Genomic DNA, 17,704 nt, shown 5'->3' on the forward strand with positions numbered 1-17,704 from the left:
GTTGTCCAACCTGAAAATCTGAGTGGAATTGCTCAGGGTTTGCAGCTTTCACCATCAAAGTGATCTGGAGAGTGTCTACTCTTTTTCTCTAATTGTTGGGGTGGAGTTGATATTCTCTGTGCAGCATTTCTTGTCTGCGTTATGTAAGGTTGGAGTCTAGGCAAAGATGGCAAGTGCCATTGAGCTAAAGTTGCTGAGGGACACTAATGTCACTAGATCTCTCTGGCTTCACACACTGCATTTGCAGCCCTTCTACTTCCTTAGCCAGGAGTGGGGAATTGGGACTGGGATTTTGGGTTATGTCTCAGATTCTGAACTTTTTGGAACATCCCTGGGCTTTCTGTTTTGCCTGCCTGGATTGATTCACAACAAATCCCTTAAATCAAAATGACCTGCATCTTTGTTCCCAAGAATAAAAGAGAATAAAGCCAGCTTGGGGTAAAGGAGTCCCAAAACAAGAGTGGGGATGTTGAGGGGAGCAGAAAAAAAAAAAAAAAAAGAATGAGAGTGAGACCTCATCAGAGGATTTAGGAGCAGAAGGCCTGGATCCTGAACAGAGTTCTTGCTCCCAAAGGTATATAATAGGAGGATAGGGGAGACAGTTGGGGGCTCCTTTGAGATTTTAAAGATTATCTCAGTCAAAAGATTTGTAATTTCATTTGCAGAGGTAGATGTAACTTCATTTGTAATTTTATTTGCAGAAAGTTAAAAGAAACAAATATATCAAAAGAAGAAAAATGCCATATGAGCGATGATTTTTATGGCAGTAGTATATATAACTGTACATAATACTACATCTGCTGTAATAGCAAAAATGAAAAGCATTTTAAATGTCCAAGGACAGGGAAACCACAAAATAAACCGAAAAATCAATACAACAAAATATTATGTATCCATTGTAAGAAACAGGCATGATGACTCTAGAATTGTGTTGGTCGATATCAGAGTCACTAGCCTCTAGTGAATGTCTAAATTTGTATTTAAATGGATTACAATTAAATAAGAAATTCAGTTTCTCTGTTACTGTAGCCCCACTTCAAGGGCTGAAGAGGCATATGTGCTTAGTAGCTACCATCAAAATGCAGGTTTTGAACATTTTCATTATCATAGAATGTTCTATTGGAAGTACTGCTCTAGAATGCTGGAAAGGTGTTCACATGTGACTTTTGAAGTGAAACAAAAGTGGCATGAGAAGCACGTGCACTGATTATACCAATGGAAAAGTTATATACATGCACGAATAAAGATTAGTCAAGACAAGGAAGCATTAAAATTATTTCAATCAGGGAAATAAATGCATTAGGTGGATTTAAAAGTTACCTTTTAGAGCGGTCTAGAGTTCAATTACTAATGCAAGAAATTCATGAAGACTCTCTTTGGGAAGCCAATTGTACCTGCTGCTCCTGGACTAGACCCAGAGAAGTTGAAGAGGTGGCATCAAGTGATGGAAGAGAAAGTAAGCTGGCTTTGCCACTGAAACAGCTCTGTGATGTCATGGAAGTCACTGCAAGTCTCTCTTTTGTCAGATAAACTCCAAGGTGTCTTCCAGCTCAGAGGAATGGTTGTGCTTGTCTTCCAGGGGAGGCAGGTCTTCAAGGGGCCCATTGTGCTAGGCATCAGGAGGCTCTACTAATGGAGAGACAGGAACAAGTTATCAGGTGGTGGGAGAGTTTAGCAGAATCTGGTGCTAACCATGGATTCTAGGGACAAAGAAGGAGAAGTGGAAGGGATACCTGAGGACAAAAGCTGGTCAGTGACAAGATGAGGGATTCATATTCTAAACACTAAAGAGGTATAAGAAAAATGGCATCTGTTTTTATTAAGTGTTAGAGATGACTTTGAACGGAACTTGAGTGAAACTGCCAACACAGCTGAGAAAATCCCAGTTCTGCTTGGTTCCTCGGAGACTCCACCCCCTCTTTTTCCGGCTGGTTCTCTAGTTACAAGTGGTTCACCAAACACCCTCCCATTGGCTTCTTAGTAACACTCTAGAGCAAGGCAATTCTTCCCTTTGTTCAACTATTTCTATGTCAGATCATAAAATCATACTTCTTGAAAATCACTTATTCTTGAACATTTCCTGTCTGAATTGATTTTACAGTGGTAGAGTTTTATCTAAATCATTTCACACTTCTTTTTAGAATTTGAAGATATGTAGCATTTCCCTCCTGTATTTTTCTGTTAAGCATCACATGGAGAAATGATTCTACTAAATGATTGAAATTATCATCTACCTTTATGACTTTTTGAGGCATAATAACTACTCATCCACATACCTTTGATATGTCTCATGTACACTCTGGTGTTATATTCCTGTTTATGCTTTTGTCATACATTTAAAACAAAGCAAACTACCTGAATCTCTACCTGTAAGACCCTTTAATGATGTAAAACACATATATGAGTTGGTGTGTATCTGTGTGTGTGTGATCTACACATTCATTGAAAAATGAGCCATGCCCTGTGGGAGATCAAAGTTGAAAACACATAGTCCTATCTGCCAAGAAGCTTGTAATCAAGTGAACATGTGCTTCGATCATTTCTGGACAGCCCCCAAGTTAGAAAAAAATTGGGTTCCAAAAGTGTATTTTAAAGCCAATGGCTCAGAACCTAAAAATTTTTTCCTTTTAAAGTTTGTATATGTTTAATAGTTTTCAAATTCAGTCTCCCTAAAGTAACTGAATGTATAATATATATACATATACATATGTATATTATACCCTGGGCATCATTATACTCAGCATAATTTCATTCAATTTATCAATAGCTTTGAGAAACTAGAATATAAAGATGAGTAAGACATATTTCTTGTTCTCAAGCAGCTCCTAGTTTGGTAGGGAAGGCAGACCAGTTAACATATAACCACTAGTATGTACAATGGGAGCCAAATAGGTCCAGGAAGACTTCATAGAGAGCACTGGTAACCGCTCTATCGAGAATGTGGGCATTTTTGCTAATGAACAGACCAGGAGGCTTGGAACACATCTTCCACTGACAGAGCTCTGGGGGTAGAAGAGGAAGGATCTGCCTCCCCTATTCTTCTGATCTGCTGATCCGGCTGTAGAGAGGCACCAGCTCCAAGGGAGTAAGATCATGGTCTGGAGCAAAGGCTGAATGACTTGTCAAACCAGGACTTCCTGCTAATGCAACTCCACAGGCTAACTTCCTGTTTTCTCCTCACTCTTCATCAGGAACCAGGAAGGAGAGCCTGTCCTTCTTCCAACAACAACATCACTGATTTCTTTTCTTTCCTGGCCCACTGTGCAGCTCAGAGAAGCCTAAGACATGCATTAAGAGCTCCTCGCTGCCTTTCAGATAAAATCCAAACTCCCTTCAAGGCCAGCCCTCATCTGTCTCCATCTTGAGCTCAGCCACATGCCACCATGTCCTCTTTGCTACAGCCATGTACACTCCTTGTAGTTCCTCAAGCACATCACACTCCCCAGTATGTTCTCCAGTTTTTTATTTATACTTTTCCTTTTGTTGAAAACACTTTTTCTTCTATTGGACTGTCTGAACCCAAGTCATTCATCTGTCCTCAGCTTGCATTGCATTTCCTTATGCATCTCAGGTCAATTTCCACTGACCTGAGATGAGGGAATTCCAAGATGACCCACTGCTTCCCTTTTCTTCGTTGTCATCAAACTTTATATGATTATTCTCTCCACTCCTTTCATCTGTAAGCTCCAGAGGGAGGGCACAGACCACAACTCTCTGACTCACCACTGTAGCCACCAGCACTTGGTGGATGCAGGGTAGGCTTCACAGGCGTGGGACCTGTGTCCTTGTGCTCAAAAAGGTGAGCTTCATGTTTGATTTAATGATTTGCATTTATTGTTTTGAGAGTTCTTAAAAACTCTGGACAAGGGGCACCACATCTTCATTTTGCACATTTTACAAATTGTGGAGCTGATCTCATGTGGATGAATAAATGAATATATATTAATCTTCACAATTCATTGAATCAAAAAAATTAAGGTTTCTGAAGTCCTAATTTCAAAATAGAAAAGGGATTTTAGGAAGAAATTGCAATGTATAAGGCAGACATTTTTATGATCTATTTTGCTATTTTTCATGTATTGTTTGCATCCACGAGGAAAGAGAAACAATGCCTGAAAGATTTCATTCTGTTCTGTGACATGTATTTTCATTTAAAATTACTTTTTAGGGACACCTGGGTGGCTCAGCTGTTGGGTGTCTGCCTTTGGCTCAGGGTGTGATCCCGAGATAGGTCATGGGGTCCTTTATTGGGATCCCTGCGGGGAGCCTGCTTCTCCCTCTGCCAATGTCCCTCCCTCCCTTTCTGTGTCTCTCATGAATAAATAAAATCTTTAAAAAAATAAAATTACTTTTTATTCAACCACACTGTTTATGAATTTAAAAACAAAACAAAACAAAACAAAAAAACAAGTCCAGAATGATTTACTTTGTCCTGTGCCTGATTCATTAGACTTGGAAAGATGGGTATAACTTCTTAAAAAGGACAAAGGAGCAAGAATAATTCTGCAAAGAGTGGGTGCTGCCTAGATTTCTACTTCTGTAGGGTGCATGAACAGCAGCGGCAATATTTGAGTAATGAAAGCAATACTAGAAAAGAATGAATCTCAAAGGAAAAAGATGCAAAGTGTGACATTGCATCATAAACTCAAGGAAGCCATTCAAGAGAGACTGTGGAGTCTGGGCTTTGAGCTTTTAAGGCCTACAAAGGACCTCTGGTAAGCTCTGTGAGGGCAGCTGGGGAGCCCTCTATTTTTATTAAGGATCCTCTGAACTGTCATCACCACCGCTGGCAGCCCTTGGCCGTCATCCACATCTTTAACTAATTGAGAAGGCGGCTTTTTGGTGGGAGGGGGCGGGAATGTGGGTTCCAACAGAGGGCAGCCTGGAGCAATATATCATTTTGAGAAGCTGATTTCTTCTCACCCTTACAGGTTCAGAGGACCAGCTCCAGGTTTTGTTATGCTAATCACTTGCTTTGTGGTCTTAATGATTTCCTATCTCCCGATCTTGGCTTCCTTGTGTGTAAAGCCGGAGGTGGATAAAAGCTTCACATCACCTCCCACCTACCCTTCTGGTACCCTCAGTCTCCACCTAAGGTCATTCCTTTCCCCATCTCTGGGAGTTTGGAACTGACACTCTGATCCATCCACTGAGTTCATCCTCACCAGGTCCCCATTTACTAATTCCTGACCCATTATTCTTTCTTGCACATGCAGTTGTCTTTGTCCCTGTGTCCTACTGAATACTCTCTTTTCACTCTCCTCGCTTTCTTGATTTACCTGCCTAATGCCTACTCACCCTTCAAAAATTAAATTCCATCCTGCCCAGAGCTCTCTTGAGGTTCACCCTCCATCCAGTCTACACAGTCCTGTTGACGGGCACTCATGTGTGCTCACAGCCCTCTGCTTCCCTCTGTTCCATCTCCCATCCCACTGTATCATCATTGCCTATTTCCTTGTCCTTCAGGAGTCCCCGAGTTCTTTGAGGGCCTCGATGTTACCTTCAACATCTAGCACAACCCCTGCGGCATAGTAGATGTTCAATCAATGTTTGTGGAATGAATGACTGAATGAACCAATGAAGGAATGAATGAGACCTCATCACCCTCCTGCCTCTTAGAAAGCAATACTGTACTTACTGGGCCTCCTGGAAACACAGGGCCTTGATGAAGGAGGGTCCAATGGTAGAGTTTAGGCTGGTGGGGAAAAGGAATCTCTTTGCCACTTAGCGGGCCCGTCTGCTTAGCCAAGACCCAGTTGGCTCAGCTCACAGCATAACTGTAAGGAATAGCAACAGGAGGTATCAGGAAAGCTCGTTGGGTTTTGTTGCCTTGCTCACATCTTCCAGGTATCCTCACCCTGCCTTAATGGTATTGGCAGTAGGAGGTAAGGGAGAGGAGCAGTTCTCCGCCTTTATTGTAGCTCCTGCTGGGGTGGCACAATTCCTGCCTCAGAGATACCCAGGAGTGAACAGCAGAGACATGATCCCCAGTCTTGGTTCAGAGAATGATGCAGCTGATGGGTGTCATGTACTCAACAAACATCCAGGTGGCAGGTAGGCTGCTGGTGCTGACACAGGTATGTAGAGAACCAGACACAACACTTGGCCTCAAGAAGCTAATAGTCTGGGCAGCCCGTGTGGTTCAGGGGTTTAGCGCCGCCTTCAGCCTAGGGCATGATCCTGGAGGCCCAGGATCGAGTCCCACATCGGGTTCCCTGCATGGAGCCTGCTTCTCCCTCTGCCTCTTGTGCACTCTCTCTCTCTATGTATCTCTCATGAATAAATAAATAAAATCTTAAAAAAAAAAAAAAAGGAAGTTAGTAGTCTATTGGAGGAGCCAGACAAGCAAAACATTATAGTGGAATAACAATTAGGTAAGTTTTTGCCTCCCACCAGGGTGTAAACAATTAAATAAGCCCAAATGTCTGCTTTTAAGGGAATGAAAATGTCAAGCTGATATTAGGAATTCTTTATTTAAGCAAGTCCTTTTACATACATAATCTTTAGCCCCCCACAGAAAATTCATGAGGTAAGTAGAATTGTCTTCTTTTCAGATAAGATTAAAAAAGTTAAGCCATTTGCTAGAAGTCATCTAATTTTCAAGAGTGTCTTGAGATCAGGACCTTTTAGATCGTTCTCCTAACTCTACTCCTGGATCTTCCATCCTCCAAAAGCCCTGGTACTCGGGAAGCTGAGTCTAAAGCTTGACAAGTTTGTAAAGTGCCTTTGAAATAATCAAGAAGATGATTAGACTCAACATATTTAAGTCATACGTGTGTTTTCATTTTTTGAAAGTTAGACATCCATGGAGAGCATATGACATCTAGGAGCAGGTCTGGGCATGAAGAGGAAGCTCAGCCTGGGGCAGGGGGTGTTGGCTGGCGGGGAGGTGAGACAAGATGTGAGGCTGCTCCGGATATAGGCAGTGATCGGGGGTGCTACTCTGGCTGCGGAAGCGAGGCTGGGGAAGGAGGCCAAGTAGCTCAAGGCATAGTGGTCAAGTGACAATGTGTACTCAAGCCAAGTCTCGACCAGCTTTGGCACCAGTTGGCATTGGTGAGTATGATCCAACAGTTGGGAGTCAGCCAGGCACTAGACTGTGGCCCGCAGCCCTGTAGCTGGTGTTGCCAAGGTCAAGGTAGAATCTGAACACAGACCTGCCTTACCCTCCTTCCCAAAGAAAGATGGGCAAAGCACTCCAGGGGGCTCCAGGAGCCTAGGGTGTGGGCCATTGGTTGACTTTATCACTGAATTATGAGGTCCTATCTATTATGGTGTATCTGAAGCCACTAACCTCTTGCCCCAACCAGAAACTGAAGCATGTCTGGGCCTGCAAGTGGATGGAGCCTACAGAGGATCTAGCCCAGGCTAGGCAAGGGTCAGGGAAAGGAAGAAGGGCCTTATAGTAAACGCGGTAACTTGCAATTAAGTGGAAGAGTAAATAACTCAGAATACCGCATTCCTCAACCATTCTGAAATGAGTTTACTGTAATTCCAGATAAAAACAAAACTTTCAGAGCTGATACTTAGAGACTTGAGGCAAGGTTGGTTTATTTTTTTCTACAGTTTCAGTATAATTCAGCACTTTCACTTTGCAAAGATAGACCTGCACTTTATGTGGTCTGCAGAATGCTGATTCAACATCAGGGTAACCAGTGGTGCAATCATGACATGAAACAAGACTCGTGGTTGTCAGGGTTTTTAAATCTCTTTACTTGGGCTATCCCATGATCTCGGAAAGCTCTGCCTTTATCAGAAATTAGAGCCCTTGTTGAAACGGGGGTCTGGAAATGCATCTATTCATTTGAAACCGTTCTTAAAAGGATTTTTTCCCCTAGCTTATAAGGGGTGGGGAGGAGTGCTGATTTAGTTTAGGTCTTGCCCTGCTCTCTCCTCCAGTAGGACAAATGGTAGCCGAAGCTGGTGAAAAAAGAAATGGGGAAGGAAGTAGGGAGAAAAGAGGAAGAGGGTGGGGGGGGGGGCGGGTAAGAGGGAGGGTTGATAAGGAAGGCTCGCTTTTACTTCCTTGGAAATAATTGGTTCATTTCCAAGAACTCCATATTGAGGTGCCTGCCCCTGAAAAAGAAAAAGGCTTGGGTTCTTCCAAATGTCTGTTTATGTGACTTTTATCTGGCTTCATTTTATGGTTCCTTTGCCATCAAACCTTGAATTTAACTTTCTCATGTGAAAAATAGACAAAAGTTCTTCCCGCTTCTTCAAAATACAATGCAGCAGGTGCCCCCTTACCCCCAGCACACTTCAAAGCACCAAATTGATGTTTTCAACATACTTATCGTAAATCAAATCTGCTGTGCACACCAGTAAATAGTGCTAGTAAGCCAGGTGTAACTGAATCAGATTTTTTAGCCTTGACTTCCAATGGTGAGAACAAGAATGTGCTGACAGATGGGAAAAATGATGAGGCAAAGGTGCCATGCACTTACCCTTTCAGAAGATGGAGAAAATCTGGGATAAGGATGGGATGGGGGTGGAGTCTGGAATAAGGATGAACCCGGGATCAACGATGATCCAGTGGTCTTGAGGGACAGGAAAAGCCAGAAGACTTTATGTTTGAGAATTCCATGTGGCCTCAGGGGGCTCTTGATGGCTTTTCTGGATTTTTTTCTACAAGAGTGGATGTGAACTCTGGCACAGATAGAATAGAAGATGTGAGAAAAGGCTTGTACCTGGCTGGTGGGACCCGAGCCCTGGCTGAAGCCTCAGAGAACAACCCCTGATCCCAGTCTTGATTCTGGACTCTCCATGAATGTACTAGCACAAAGAACCTAGAAAAAGTGTGCCATAGCCCATCAGCGGGTGCCAGCCTCTTGCCCAGTGTAAAATTGTCTACAAGAACCAACCTGTGTTCTGGAGAGATGCAGGGTATCTAGAAAGGTACAGGACAGCAGGGATTATAGGTGATTTTGATTTTCTTAACAATTTTTAATAGTTTTGACTTTCCCCCAACCACTAAGTCAAAAACATCACATTTTAAATCAAATTGTTGGTCTGAGCCTTTTCTTTCGAGGGTTGAAACATTTTATCAGAAGCATATTTTGGGAGACCACCCTCTTTTATAAGTTTATAAAGTGATCCTGGGGGCTAACATAGTACCTCAAAAATGAGGAAGGAGGCCACTTGTCCTTCTTGCTGCTGATCTTCAGCTGTCTTTGGGACACTGAATGCCAGGTGGTCTCACTTCATCATGGCCCTCTTCACTGCAAGCTTTGTCATGGAAATTCTTCTAGGGTTTGAGGCTGTGGCATGTAGGGCCCAACCAATATAGTGGCTGGGTGTCTGGGATGCTGTATGCAAAACGAGCAAAAATTTCAAGAAAACTGCAAACATCCATCACCTTTTATAATACTAGGAAATCAAACCCCAGGGTTTCAGTCTCTGCCTCTTTGCTATGGTTTGAATGTCTGTGTGCCCCTCAAATTCATATGTTGAAATTGTGATGCCCAATGTGATGGTATTAGGAGGTAGGGCCTTTGGGAGATCATGAGGTTGGAGCCCTCATGAATGAGATTAGCGTTCTTATAAAAGAGACCCCAAAGAGCTCCCTTGCCCCTTCCACCATGTGAAGACACGCTGAAAAGTTGGAAGTCTGCGGCACAGAAGGGAGTCTTCACCTGACCATGCTGGTACCCTGATCTTGGATTTGCAGCCCCCAGAACCCAGAAATTAAGGTTTGTTGTTCATAAGCCACCCAGTCTAAGACTAGGACACCCTTCCAGCTGAGCTCCTTCAGCAGCAGCTCCTATTTCCTCTGCTCTGGGCAAATGCAGTTTAAGTCTTTCTCTTCAGCCCTATATTTGTGTCCTGGGGCTCTTATAACTCAATGCCACAAGCTGGGTGACTTAAAACAACAGGGATGTATTGTCTCTCAGTTCCGGAGGCCAGAAGTCTTGAGATCAAGGTGAGGTTGGTTCCTTCTGCAGGCTGTGAGGGAGGGATCTCTTCCAGGCCTCTCTCCTTGGCTGGTAGATGGCCACCTTCATGCTGTGTCTCTTCCCTCTACACATATTTTAAATTTCCTCTAGTTATAAGAATACTAGTCATATTAAAATAGGGTCTATGCTAATGACCTCACTTTAATTTGATTGCTCTCCAAAGAAGGTCACAGTCTTAGGTACTGGGGGTTAGGACTTCCATATACAAATTTTTAGGGGAAACAATTCAAGTTATAACAAGCCTAAACATAAGACAGGGGGAGAGGGTGAAACTGAAAGCTCAGACTTTTTAAAATTAAATTTGGTTTATTTATTTAATAAATAAAGATATTAAAAATATTTTATTTTAAAAAACATTTTATTTATTTATTCCTGAGAGACACAGAGAAAGAGGCAGAGACACAGGCAGAGGGAGAGGCAGGCTCCCTGTAGGGAGCCTGATGCGGGACTCAATCCTAGGACTCCAGGATCACGCCCTGAGCCAAAGGCAGATGTTCAACCACTGAGCTGCCCAGGCGTCCCAAATTTGACTTTTTAAAGACAACTTTATATGACAGGAAAATTGAGAAATTAGGATAGAGTTTTCATAGACCCCCTCACTAGTTTCCCCTAGTTAATATCATATATTCTGATGGTACATTTGTTATAATTAATGCACTAATATTGATACATCGTCATTAACCAAAGTGCATGGTTTATTTTGATTTTTCCAGTTTCTACCTTATGTCCTTTTTTCTGCTCCCAGATCTCACTGAAGATGTCACATTACTTTTACTTGTCATATCTGCTTAGGCTCCTCTTAGCTGTGATAGTATCTCAGACTTTCCCTGTTTTGGATGACTCTTGATGACAGTTTTGAGGTGAACAGATTAATTATTTTGTAGGATGCCCGCTTTTGGAATGTGCCCAATGTCTGATTTTGTTTTTTCATGATTAGACTCAGGTTATGGGCTTTTAAGGGAATATCATAGAGGTAAAGTGCCATTCTTGTTACACTGGATCAAGAATATATACTATCAACATGATCTGTCACTATTGATATAGACCTTGATCCCCTGGCAGAGGTAGTGTTTGTGAGTTTCATCACTATGAAGTTATTATCTCTCCACCTTTCCCTACCCTACCTTTTGGAAAAATGTCTCTATGTACAACCTACACTTAAGGAATAAGGATTTATGTGCTCCTTCCGGAAAAGTGAAGTACCTACACAAATTATTTGGAGTTTTTCTGCAGAGGCTATTTGTTTCTTCTCCCTATTTATTTATCTAATCATTTATTAATATCAGTATGGATATGTGGATATTTATTTTATACCTTGGGTTATATAATCCAGTATTACTTTATTCTCTTGCTCAAAGTGTTCTGGCTTTGGCCATTGGGAGCTCTTTCAGTTTGTTTCTATGAGTTTTTGAGGTAGGGTTTTGGGTTTTTCTTAGTATTTCCTTACTCTGTGGCACAATAAGATGCCATGTTGGCCACTTATCTGTCCTGACTCCAACCCCAGTTTTTATGTGTTAACTTCTAACTTGTTCCTGATACCCATGCCCCAACTTTTGTCCTTATTCTAGAAAGTCAAATCTGCCTTAGTCCTTATTTCACTCCTGTGTGGAGTTGTAGCCGCCTACTGACCACTGATATCCTTCCTTGATATTGACCACAGCTGCTGCTTTGAACTGTTTGCTCCCTAGTTTCCATTTTTGCTCTATCTTCACTTCCAGCACCTCACACTCCCATATCCATCTTCAGGTCTCACCCAGCTGAGTCTCTGAGGGGCAAGTATACCTCAATCACTCCTGTATCCCCTCGATCATTACCTCTCCCCAAAAGGTTCATTTCATTTTCTTCATAAGGAAGCTCTTCAGGCTCCTTCAATGGCATTTTTCCATAGCACATTCCACAATACAATCTGTGAAGATAGAACTCTAAAGTCAAATCATGTGAACTACATCTCTTTCAGATTCTTGACTCATATTAACATATTATAGACATGCTGCTAGTAAAGAAAACACTTTTACTCTGTAACTCTGCCCCTGGAGTTGTTTTTTGCCATCATTGCTGCCACTGTGTCTGGTACTCTGCAATGCCCACTGGAGGAAACATTGCCTTTACTGTTGGGAAGTAGCGCTGTACAGTGGCTGAGAGCTTTGATATGGAACCTCACTGCCTCTTACTAGACATGTGACCTTGGGTGAGTTACTTAATTTCATCTTCATCTGTAAAATCAGGTTGATCATAATATATTGTTTCATCTGTAAAATCAGGTTGATCATAATATATTGCTTTATATCCTTATAAAGCACCTAAATAGTTTTCCATTTAGGGCTTTTCTCAAATAAGGTTCCTCTCCCAGGTGGTTTTTGGAGGGGCACAGGTGTTCCTATTTGCTTTCCCCAGAAGTAGCAGAGGGAGGAGCCAAGTTTCCTGTTTATTGCATTTAATCTCAACTACAAGTTCTCTTACGGATATCTTGGGCATGCAGGCTCTAAGCAAGGTGCTTAGAATAATAACTAGAATATTATATGCACTTAATAAGTGAAATTTGTTATTATTTTTCTTATGCTCTTTTGGGCTACCTTCAGTTCTATAGTGTATAATGTCTTCAAGATACTCTTTCTTGGCAATAACTAACACCCCAGGGCGGGCGGGCCATCCTGTGTGAACATTTTAGATAATCTCCCTATAATTTATGATCTTACAAGTGTATATGATAAAGCCCCTTTGTCATATTTTTCTCACTTCTGCAACCTTAAGAGGTTCCCTGCACTTTATTTAGTCACTTAAATAATGTCTCAATTAAAAAAAAATTCTATGATGGTTGAGAAAAAAGTCAGCTTGTATCTCTCCCACAAAACAGATGGGAAATGATTCAGAACAAGACAGTCTCTAGAGGTACAAATAGTGCCCTTTCTTTTGGGAAAAAGAATGACTACTTTTTTTGTGTCTATGCCAAAGTCTGGGATAAAATTAAATTAGTCTTTGTTTATTTCCTCTTTCTTACATTATCTTCAACTGTCTGAGGACTCTGCCCACTGAAAGTGCAGCATCCACCTGGAGGTTGTAGCTCAAAGAAATAAAAACACTTCTCTTAGAAACAAAGAAATAAATAAAGATGAAACCTCCAAACCAATAAATTTTAAAACCTAACTTTGCTCTTAATTACAGAGTCACACAATAATTTATTCTCTTATAGATAAGGCTTAAGTCCTTAAGCCATTGATTATCAACCCAATCTCAGCAGACTTGTCAGTTTTCACTTATACACACATATGCCATTGTCTTGTCTTTGCTTTTGCTTTTTTTTTTTTTTTTTTTGAGAGAGAGAGAGAAAGAGAGAGAGAGAACGCATGCGTGTGTGTGCACATGGTTCAGGAGGGGTAGAGAAAGAAGGAGAGAGAGAATCCTGGGCAGGCTCCAAGCCCAGCACAGAGCCCCACGGGGGTGGGGGTGGGGGGGCTCAATCTCATGACCCTGAGATCATGACCTGAGTTGAAACGAAGAGTCAGACCTAACCGACTGAGCCACCCAGGCGCCCCATGTTGTATTCATTTTTATGTAAATTTCATCCCATTTTATTTCTCAACCTATCTCTGAATAAAAAATATCTTCCATATGGACTTAAGTGATTCACATGTTAGCCTTTATCATTCACAGCTATAACTTCTTCTAGTAAAAACACACTCCAAGTGTTACTATTTAATACATTAATATCTGTGTCAATGTTTTTTCATTAGATTGCTTAGGTCCATGGTTCTCAAACTTGCTATGTGCTAGACTCACTTGGGAGTCTAAAAATCTTAATGCCCAGGCTTCACCCAGAGCCAGTGAAATCAGAATCTTGGGGTCGGTGGGGTGCTAGCATTAGTTTTTTTAAAAGATGACGAGCTAATTCCAAACTGCAGCCAAGTTTAAGAGCCAGAGTTTAGGAGGTGCCTGGATCTTGTCTTCTCAAGCCTGATTCTTGCAGATTTCGGGTTTGAATTTGTGTACAGAGAAATTCTGAACTGGGTCTGCCCAAGCAGATCAGGAGACTCTGCTCTTTAACTATGGTCATCATTAAAAAGAAAAGCTGAGAAATAGCTTTTTATTGTCATTTCTTTTCTGATATTTTGGAAATACTGTAACAGTTTCCTTCTGAGCTATCAATAAAACTTTAGAGAATAATGGGGGATCCTTATGGAGAGTCTTCCAGAACCCTGGGATTAGTCCATAGAATTATTCATTTAGATGATAGGTTGGTGACAATACCAGGGATCACAAATAGTACTAAAGTATGGAACTCCAGATGCCCAGTTCATGTCAGAAACAAAGGGGTAATGACTTAAAACATTATGGGAAGCATTATAGTGAAGAGCAAAAGCCAAGACATGAATTTAGATGAGTTCATGTTCAAATATGTCCTCACCAGTTTATCTGTAACCTTGGTCCAATTACTTTATCTTTTTCAGGTTGTTTCCTCATATGTAAAATGAGCATAATATTTCATACCCCAAATATTTGTTGTGATGACTGTTGAAAATTTTGTTAAAGTACCGAACAGTTATTGGCACACAGAGGCATTCGACAAATGCTATTTGGTATTTCCACTTCAGAGACTAAAAATACTACATTATCCAGTTGTTGGGTGGTCTAAAAGTGATCCACAGGGACAGGAAAGAGATTCTTTCTAAAGAGGAACTTAATTAGCAGAGGGGACGAGGCACAGGTGAAGTATTTAAGTACTGCCAGTCTTCACTTTGCGTGGTTCTAACATGCACGAATTTCAATTTACCACAGTTTAGTTAAATAGCACCAGCTCTCAACAACACATTTTAATTTTAGCTGCTATGATATGTTAACTGTGAGAAATTGTATAAATATAATAAATCCCAAGCTTGTTTGCTAGCCCTTCATTCTACAAGTCCCTACATAAATAACATATGCAGTATGATCATGAATAATCACATCGCTTCTTCCAAAGTCTGCTGGTGATTGGTCACTAAGCATCTGTTGTTACGTTTACACACAGACAGCAAGGCCTTTAATTGTGTTTCTTCCTTGGCTCTCAGTGATGAACTCCTGTGACATTTTCCAAAAATGGATAATCAAAAGAGGGAAGTGGCCAACCAAAAGGAAAGCAAGCAAGGAAGCAAAAAGGCATAATGTTGGAAGTTAATTCTAACTGAACATGAATAGAAGAAATAGCTGAATGTGAGAGGTTCTGAATATGCAGACAGAGAAACTTAGTGAAGGCAAACTTATTGACATAAATGAGGACAGGATTGTGATGATAAAGATAGACAAAGATATCCCAGAGGAAGCCCTCCTGGCAAAATACCTTACACCAAAGGAATTTGCAGGTATCTTTTACAACATTGAAAGTGCAAAGGAGAAAAAGTGAAAACCTGATCCAAACTTAGAGTGTGACAATTTTCCAAAGCATAGAAAAAAAATGCTTGCTCCATATCATGAGTTACATGATGAGAAGACAAGCACTGATCACACTACTCTTGATAAGTTTTTGACAAAGAACGACAACAATTCTCAATGTTTCTAACGTTTTAAATTACTACCTACTAAACAAATTAGTTTTACTATTTTTTCATTGCCCTCTACATTTTTGGTTGACAGCAAGAGTTTTTAACAAATTGACAAAAAATGTTTAAGTATCACAAACCAATGTAATTTTCTCATTATTAAGATCACTTAGCACAGTTTCGGTTTGCATGGTTGTTTTTATGGTCCCATGCTACCATGCAAAGCCTGCATGCCCAAGATGTCCGTAAGAGAACTTGTAGCTGAGTACCTGAGATTAAATGCAATAAACAGGAAACTTGGCTCCTCCCTCTGCTACTTCTGGGGAAAGCAAATAGGAACACCTGTGCACCTCCAAAAACCGCCTGGGAGAGGAACCTTATTTGGGAAAAGCCCTAAATGGAAAACTATTTAGATTCTTTCTGAAGCTTAATCCTTTCCTAGGATTTTTTTCTTTTAAGTCTGTGCTGTGAACTTTTGCATCTGTTTCCACAGAACCATTAGCTTCCAGAGCTGTAGGCAGGATGGGGTGAGAGTATACACGTAAAGCACTTGCATTGTGCTTGATATGTAGTCAGTGTTCAATAAATTATTATCATTATTGTTATGAATCTTGTTGTTGGACTCTAGGGTGACTCACTGTCCCAGCTTACACAGGACTGAAGTGTCTCCTGGAATGTAGGATTTTCAGTGCTAAAAGTAGGATTGACACAGGCAATCCAAATGGTTGGTCACTTTATTTGACTCTCTAGGCTCTGGGCCAGACAAAATACTGAAGTTACTGCAAGAAATTCTCTTGGGATTTAGAAAGTGATTAGAAGAGAGAAAATCCCTCATGCACAGTTTCTAGATTAAGCTTTAGGGATAGGAAAGATAGAATGGTCCATGCTTCAATACTGCACAGAATGCTCTCTAATCCATCCCAGGCAGATTTTGTTTTTTCAGTTTGTAAGGGAAGAAAATAAATCATTGATAAATTATCAGTTGATAAAGGTCATACTTCAATCACTCTGCCAGAAGCTGAGGGAACACTGGTTAAATCAGACTCATTACCTGTTTTACAGGAGCTTACATTCTACATATACATTCAATTATATGTATCATGAATTACCATGAAACCACCCTTTACAGAGAGCTGGCACTGTGCAAGGTGCTTCCGATGTGTAGACTCATTTTATCCTCATGACAACTCCAACAAGGTATTATTATTCCATTTTACAGAGGAAGAAACTGATGTTCAGAGAGTTTGAGCTGTGCAAAGTCACAAAACTAGTAGATATGATAATTAATCTCAGGATTAGGTTTGTAGTAGCTGAGAGCATGGGTTCAGGAGTCAGCAAATCCAAATTTGAATCCTGATTTCCACTGACTTGCTATCTGACAAATGTCAGTGAGCTGCTCTGTCCTCTGCAAAAATATGATTGATAGTAATATTCAGAGTCATGAAGATTAAATGAGAAATGCATGTAGCAAAGTGTTTGACACGTAGTCAATGTTCAACAAATATTTATCATCATCATCACCATCATCATCATCATCATCATCCCGAAAATGCTTCAAGAGAAGAGAAACCCTTCATGAGGGGTGAGGAGACTTTCAATCTGTGATGATCAATAAAGGTCTCTTACAATATTGGAACTTTATCTTCATGAATGGATGGTTGTTCAATAGGTTGGGGTTGGGGCAGGGAGCATAATCCAGGCAGAAAGAAGGATTTTAGCTGAGGCAAAAAATCAGGAAAGCACAATGAGTTTGGGGAAGCGTATCTACTGGTGGTTAGAGTATAGGTTTCCTATAAGAAGACAGGTGGAGATAAGGCAGGAAAGGGTGAAATCCTCACAACTCAGGTGATGCTTCCAGGAAGCTTTTTGTGGACCTTTCCTTCATAAGCTGCTCTCACTGTCTTAGGTCTAGAATTGCTTCACCCATGCTTTCTCCTTCCTGGGGCTGCTCCCCTGACCCTGCCAATTGCTATCTCATCTTCATCCCTCTTATGCAATATGCTGGAACCATGGTGCTGTGCTCTGACTCTCCCAGGGCATTCTCAGATAAGCTCCCAAGCCTTTGCTGACATGCTGGATTTGAGGCAGGGGTGGGGGTGGGGGGGTAGAGGCTGAAAGAATCTCATAGGGATTAGATTGTCTGGAGGAGGACAGGAAAGATAGCACTTGTTTCTCAAGATGGATGAGTTTCAGGTTTCTTGGCTTTTTCTAAAGGGTTAAATCAAATTAAAAAACAAA

At 41.1% G+C, this 17,704-nt stretch overlaps 1 long non-coding RNA gene across 1 annotated transcript in view; it reads left to right on the forward strand.

The window, feature by feature from the left end:
* The window catches only part of LOC140610518 (uncharacterized), a 107,959-nt gene that overhangs the window by 59,271 nt on the left and 30,984 nt on the right, over window positions 1-17,704 (forward strand). The gene's annotated exons all lie outside the window — the stretch shown is intronic.

The sequence above is a fragment of the Canis lupus genome, chromosome 2, assembly GCF_048164855.1.
Source record: "Canis lupus baileyi chromosome 2, mCanLup2.hap1, whole genome shotgun sequence".
Classification (NCBI taxonomy): domain Eukaryota; kingdom Metazoa; phylum Chordata; class Mammalia; order Carnivora; family Canidae; genus Canis; species Canis lupus.